The sequence below is a fragment of the Panthera leo genome, chromosome A1 (genome assembly GCF_018350215.1).
Source record: "Panthera leo isolate Ple1 chromosome A1, P.leo_Ple1_pat1.1, whole genome shotgun sequence".
In the NCBI taxonomy this organism is placed as follows: domain Eukaryota; kingdom Metazoa; phylum Chordata; class Mammalia; order Carnivora; family Felidae; genus Panthera; species Panthera leo.
This window is the reverse complement of record NC_056679.1, coordinates 177,402,368-177,408,766: the sequence shown is the minus strand read 5'-3', so window position 1 is coordinate 177,408,766 and position 6,399 is coordinate 177,402,368. Positions and strand designations below refer to the sequence as shown.

Here is a 6,399-nt window from a genome sequence, read left to right as displayed (position 1 = left end):
TGGCCTCCCTGGATCCCCCAGAGACAAGCCCAGTAGAAAGGCATTTAGGGCTTGTGTTTGCAAATGCAAAGGCAGGTATTTCTTAACATTTCTTAACAGAAATGATGACAAAGCAAAAATATTAAAGAATATGTCTGAGAGAAAGAGAGAGAGAAGTCTCCAGAGCTTAATTCCTCACTCAGATTCAACAACCAGTTTCTCTTTTTTTTTTTTTTTTTTTTTTGAACGCAAACCCCCTCGTCCACACAGATGTTTTGCTGGGGTTGTAATCCTAGTGACTATACCAGGTGCTGTTTTATTCCCGACTCGCTGTGGTCTTTGGTCTGAATCACTCCATCTCTTTTCATTTGGTTCCTGCCAGAAAGCAAAGCATATATTTCATGGTCCTCTCTTCCTGGGAGGAGGAATTTCTCCACAGGCCTCCCTTTGCACATGCTCACGGAGGTGCATTTGGGTCAGAACGATGGGATGGCAACACAGTCTGCCGCCCTTTGGCTGCCTTCTTAAAACTTCTTTTTTTTTTTTTTTTTCCCCAAAATGGAAATAGCATTTTCTCCCTGATTATCAAAGTAACACTTGTGGATTGGGAAAAATTGGGTAGTACTGAAGCTTAAAGGGCAAAAGTTACCCAGAAGAAAATCACTGCTAACATTTTGGTGTGTCTTTTTCAGACTTGACTCTCTCCGTGCACAGACAAACCACCTTACAAGGGACTCTTACAGAATACATCATTTTGTATTCGGATTTTCTTAGTCTACCTGCCTGGTTTTCCTCGTTCATCCTAAATGGCTCTGCATCATTTTATTGTATGGGTATAAAACACAGTTCATTTAACCAATCCCTGATGGTTGGACACCTGGGTTATTTCTGTTTCTTTTTAAAAAACATTTTACTTTGAGAGAATTCTAGATTCACCAGAAGCTGCCAAGATAGTGCAAACAGTTTCTATGTGCCCTTGATCCAGTTTTCCCTGATGGTTACATCTTACATAAGAGTAGTATAATATCAAAATCAGGATATTGACATTGGCACCCCCTGAGTATAGTTCTATGCCATTTCATCACATGTGTAGATCTGTGTAACCACCACCGCAACCAAGGTACAGAACCTTCCACCACCATGAGGGTCTCCTTCATGCTGTCCTGTTATAGGCACACTCTCCCCTTTCACCCCCTTCCCTAACTCCTGGCCACCACTAATTGGTTCTTCATCTCTATATTTTTGCCATTTTGAGAATGTTATATATATATATATATATATATATATATATATAAATACACACACACACATATATATGTATATATATATACACAGACTTTGAAAATATATATATACACATACATATATATTTACTTTTTCCATTCAGCATAATACTCTTGAGATCCATTCAAGTTATTACATGTATAAATTGTTCCTTCCATCTCATAGCTGAGTAGTGAGACTCCATGGTGTGCGTGAACCAAACCTATTAACCATTCATCCATTTTAGGTCATCTTCATTGTTTCTGTTTTTTAGCTATTACAAATAAAACTGCTGTGACTGCTGTCATAAAGGTTTTCACGTAGACATCTTTTCATTTCCTTGGTATCAATATCCAAAGTGTGGTTACTGGGTTATTTGGTAAGTACACATTTCGTTTCTTAAGAAACAGTGAAAGTCTTTCCCAGAATGGCTGTACCGCTAACCTTTCTACCAGCAGCATATAAGGGGTCTAGTTTCTCTAAAACCTCACCAGCTTTTGATATCACCACTATTTTACATTTTACCTGTTCTAATAGATGTGTGGTGTATCTTATGGTCTTAATTTTCATTTCCCTGATGGCTCGTGACTTGTAACATCTTTTCGTGTACTTATTGGCCATTCATACCTCCTCTTGGGTGAAATGTCTCTTCCAAACTCTTGTCCATTTTCTTATAGGATTGCTTGTGACCTTACTGCTGAATTTTGACACTCTCTCTCTCTCTCTCTCTCTACATATATATATATATATATATATATATATATATATATACAAACATATAATATGAATACTATATAATAATATATTAATATAATATATTATGTAAAATACATAATATCTAATATCTATATCATTAGATGTACTAGAATATATACATAGTCTAGATATGAGTCCTTTGCCAGATATGTGGTTTGCAAATACTTTTTTCCTAGTCTATAGCTTGTCTTTTCACTCTATTTCATGGATCAAAAGTTTTTAATTTTGATGAGGTCCAATTTCTTTCTTTATTTGTCTCTTATAGATCAAGGTTTGGTGTCGTGTCTAAGAACTCTTCACCAAGACGTAAGTGCCAAAGATTATTTGTTTCTTTTCCTTTGAAAATAATCCTGTGGCAGACAAATAATGTCCTTCTAAAGACACCCACACCCAAATCTCCAGAGCTTGTGAATGTGTGAGCTTACACAGCAAAGGGGACTTTGCAGATGTGATGAAGGTCAAGATCTTGACACGGTCAGATGACTCTGGATTATCTGGTGGGCCCAGGGTAGGCAACAAGGGTCTTTACAGGGGAAAGATTGAGACAAGACAGTTGGAGGGTTTGTGGCTATGGATGCAGTGGTTGGAGTGATGACATCGTCAGCTAGAAGGGAAGTCCTAGGAGCTGGAAAAAGCAAAGTAACAGATTCTTAGAGCCTCCAGAAGGACATTTCCTACTGACCTTGACTTTAGCTCACTGAGACCTATTTTCATTTCTGACTTCCAGAACTGTAAGATAATAAATTTGTGTTGTTTTAAGCCACTAGGTTTATGGTAATTTGTTACAGCAGCAAGAGGAAGCTAATTCAAACCCTTGGATGAATAACCTTATACATAAATCTTTGCATACTTTCCCAGCTATTTCATTAGGATCAAATCCTAGGTTTCAAATTGGTGAGTCAAAGCATATATACCCAAATTGGTACCATTTACACCTCATCATTAGCTTTTTATGGATTCCTGTACCCTTGCTTGAGTAAACATTGGCTCTTACTAATGTGAAACATGTACTTGATATTGCTTTGATTTCCTAGTGTGTGTGGATCCTGCATGTGAGTGCATAGCACATGTCTGTGAATCAGCCAATTTGGTAGCCAGTCCAATATGGTAGCCACCAGCCATATGTGAAATATGGCTACTCCAAATTGAGATAGGCTATAAGTATAAAATACACGCTGGATTTCAAATCTCTAGTACCAAAGAAAGAAAGAAAGAAAGAGAAAGAAAGCAGAGAAAGAAAGAAGAGAAAGAAAGAAAGAAGAAAGAAAGAAAGAAAGAAAGAAAGAAAGAAAGAAAGAAAGGAGGGAGGGAGGGAGGAAGGAAAGAAAGAAAGAAAGAAAGAAAGAGAAAGAAAGCAGAGAAAGAAAGAAAGAAAGAGAAAGAAAGAAAAGAAAGAAAGAAAGAAAGAGAAAGAAAGAAGAGAAAGAAAGAAAGAAGAAAGAAAGAAAGAAAGGAGGGAGGGAGGAAAGAAAGAAAGAAAGAAAGAAAGAAGAAAGAAATTTCAAAAGTGATGTTTTATATTGATTATACACTGAACTCATATTTAGATATACATTAGCTTAAGTAAAATACACTCATAAAATTAACTTTACCTGCTTTGCTTTACTTGCTTAACATGGCTACTAGAAAAGTTTAAATCACATATGTGGCTTGATGTGTGGCTCATGTTGTGTTTCCATGGGTCAGCATGGGCCCAAGCCCTCTCAGCCACAGCCCTTTATGACCAGCAGCAGGCAGTGACAGCATAGTGGCCAGAGCTAGGGGCTAAGCTCTCAGCCACGCAGGAAAGTCAGCCAGGCCCTGTGGTCCTGGTCTCAGCAGCCAGCGCCCAACCACAGATCCCACAGTGTGGTGGAAAAGAACTTGGGGTCAGAGAGACCTTGGTTTAAATCCCAGCTTCTTCTGAATTTTCTTGTACTTGAAGCTTTATCCGTTTTAGTTTTCTTATCCGTAAATTGGGGAAATAACCCAATAACACTTATGGAGACATTTCTTTTTTTTTTTTTGGAGACATTTCTTTATTCAACCAATATTTGTTGAGCCTACTGTGTTCCAGGCACCGTCCTAGGCTCTGGCAATACTACATACAGCACACAACCCGGAACGAGCCTAGCATGATGTTCTGGCCTCCCGTGGGTCCTCTTTCTTGCCCGCCAGAGACACTCTCTATTGCTGAAAAGAACATTTCGGTGGAACGGTACATTCTACTCAGCACTTTTTATGAGCCCACTGGTTCCCTGAATCCGAATAGCAGCTCTGGGCATGGGTTTGAATTCATCTCAGCCATCACTTTGTGACTTTAGCTAAGTCATCTATAAAATGGGGCTAAAACATTACCTCAACCAGGGTCACAGCGACCATTAAAGAAGATAACACGTGTAGAACTCAGTTCCTGGACCTTTGAGCTGCTGGTAGAAGTAGAAATGTTATTATTTTCTCTGCCTTAGAATCTCAGGGCACTCTTAAGAGAGAAAGATCTGGAAGGACTTGTTAGTCTACATTGATGAGGTAAGCCTTTGGGCCTTTATCCAAGTGATGAATGTATTGGTGGACATCTGGTGGCTTGTGTCGAGATGGGCTGCCTACTCTTGGTCAGGCTAAAAAGACCAACTCTTTTCCTTGGCTGAAAAGAGCTCACTGCTGGCTGCTGGCCCGGGCTCCATCTTTTGTTTTAGCTGCTGTTGGTACCCCTCTCATGACCCCATGGTGCTCACTTCCACCAGCAAACACCTGCAATCCTCTGCCTGAGGGTTTTTTTTTCCTACCAACTGGTACTTGCTAGGCCGGAGTCAGGGCAAGCCAGAGGGCCGGGCGCTAGAAGTAGCCCTGAACCCGTGAGGAAGGGGGTGCTGGTGGGGAGCCACCATACAGCTTCCTTGGTCCTGGGTTAGGGCACCTCTGAGGTGTGTTCTCAGTGGATTAATCTCCAGGTACCACAGTGGCAGTTGGCCTGACAAGGCACCCTGCGTTGGCTGTCTTCCTCTCTCTCCCCGTTCTCCGTTCTCCGGCTGGTGTTTTCTTAGCACTTCAAGTTCTGCTTCCGCGAGAACCCAACAGAAATACCCTTCTTTTTTTTTTTTTTATGAGAAGCCTATTTTGGATTAGTTAATTCCCCTCCCAGAGCCATGGGCCTCAAGAAGGCTGACTCCCTCCAAGTCCAGTCTAGCTCCACGGGCCTTGACACTCAGGCCCTGTGTCGGACTGGCCAGGTAGGTGTAAGGGCATGCCTGTGCCAGGCATGGTTTTCTCTCTCCTAAAAACTGAGCTGCGAGAGAGGTACTAGTATTCTCCTGGATGTTTCTATGTTTGGATGTGATCCTGGTGCCATCTTGTTTTCATCCAAAGAATGAAGGATGGGGCCATCAGTACAGAGGGCAGAGCAGACAGACAGAAGTTCCAGCACTCCTGATGACACCATTGAACCGTTGACCCAGCCCACCTGGCAACCACTGCACCTCTGGACCTCCTCTTATATGTGATCATAAATTTTAAAGAAATTTAAAGCCACGTCCAAATTGGAGTTGAGGATTTTGTTACTTGATTCTACCAACAAAAGCAGCCCAACTGCCCGGTTAATCTTGATACAACGCAGAAAGCTGGCAATTACTATTGACCTCCTTACTCTGCAGATGAGCAAACTGAAACTTGGGGATTAAATGCAGATGAGATCGCTCTCCGGGTGTGGGGGTCATCTCCTGTGTCCACACAATAACTACAGGCTTGAGAAACTACAGGTGTTACAAATGGAAGGTCAAGTTCATGGGTTCTGTGTCAGTTCCCTTTCTGAAGTGAAAAGTCCTTGCATAAAATGAGAGTCCTTCCTTAGTTTAAGAGATAAGATGATTATCAAAGGGGCAGTACAGCTCTCATCTCCATTTCACAGTCAAAGGCAACGAGGCTCAGAGAGGGCCAGCCACTTGCCCAGGTCACACAGTTACTGGAACTTCAACCCTGGGTCTGACCTCGGTGCTTTCCCTAGCAATCCAAGACCACTCCCACAGAGTCTGCTTTAGGCTTAAATAAGCAAACTTTGTGCAAATGTTTTGCAGGCAGCAGCAGTGCCCACTTTTCAGTTTACCTGGCTTCGCCCTACCCTTGCTCTGCTCCCACCCCAATTTCACAGTCTCCAGCAAACACCCTTCATCCCCAATCTCCCATTTGGTTCCTTTCCTTTGAGAGCCTAAATTCCTGGAGGCCGTCTCCCAGAATGCTAGCTTCTTTGTATATTCTCCATCTATTTCAAAATTCCCTATGGGGTGCCTGGGTGGCTTAGTGGCTGAGCATCTGACTCTTGATTTTGGCTCAGGTCGTGATCCCAGGGTCGTGGGATCGAGCCCCAAGTCAGGCTCCACGTGGAGTGTGGAGCCTGCTGGGGATTCTCTCTCTCTCTCTCTCTCTCTC

General features: G+C 42.0%; 2 long non-coding RNA genes across 2 annotated transcripts; one reads left to right on the top strand and one right to left on the bottom strand.

Moving 5' to 3' along the window:
• Positions 1-232: 232 nt before the first annotated feature.
• LOC122201422 lies at positions 233-3,686 on the bottom strand. Its single transcript, XR_006194136.1, has 3 exons — positions 3,591-3,686; positions 2,424-2,623; positions 233-354 (listed from the first exon to the last, which is right to left on the bottom strand). It is a non-coding gene; the product is annotated as an uncharacterized LOC122201422 (long non-coding RNA).
• A 95-nt stretch (positions 3,687-3,781) lies between these two features.
• Positions 3,782-5,432, top strand: LOC122201416. The gene is made up of 3 exons (XR_006194135.1): positions 3,782-3,866; positions 4,446-4,506; positions 5,344-5,432. It is a non-coding gene; the product is annotated as an uncharacterized LOC122201416 (long non-coding RNA).
• The last annotated feature ends 967 nt before the right edge of the window (positions 5,433-6,399 follow it).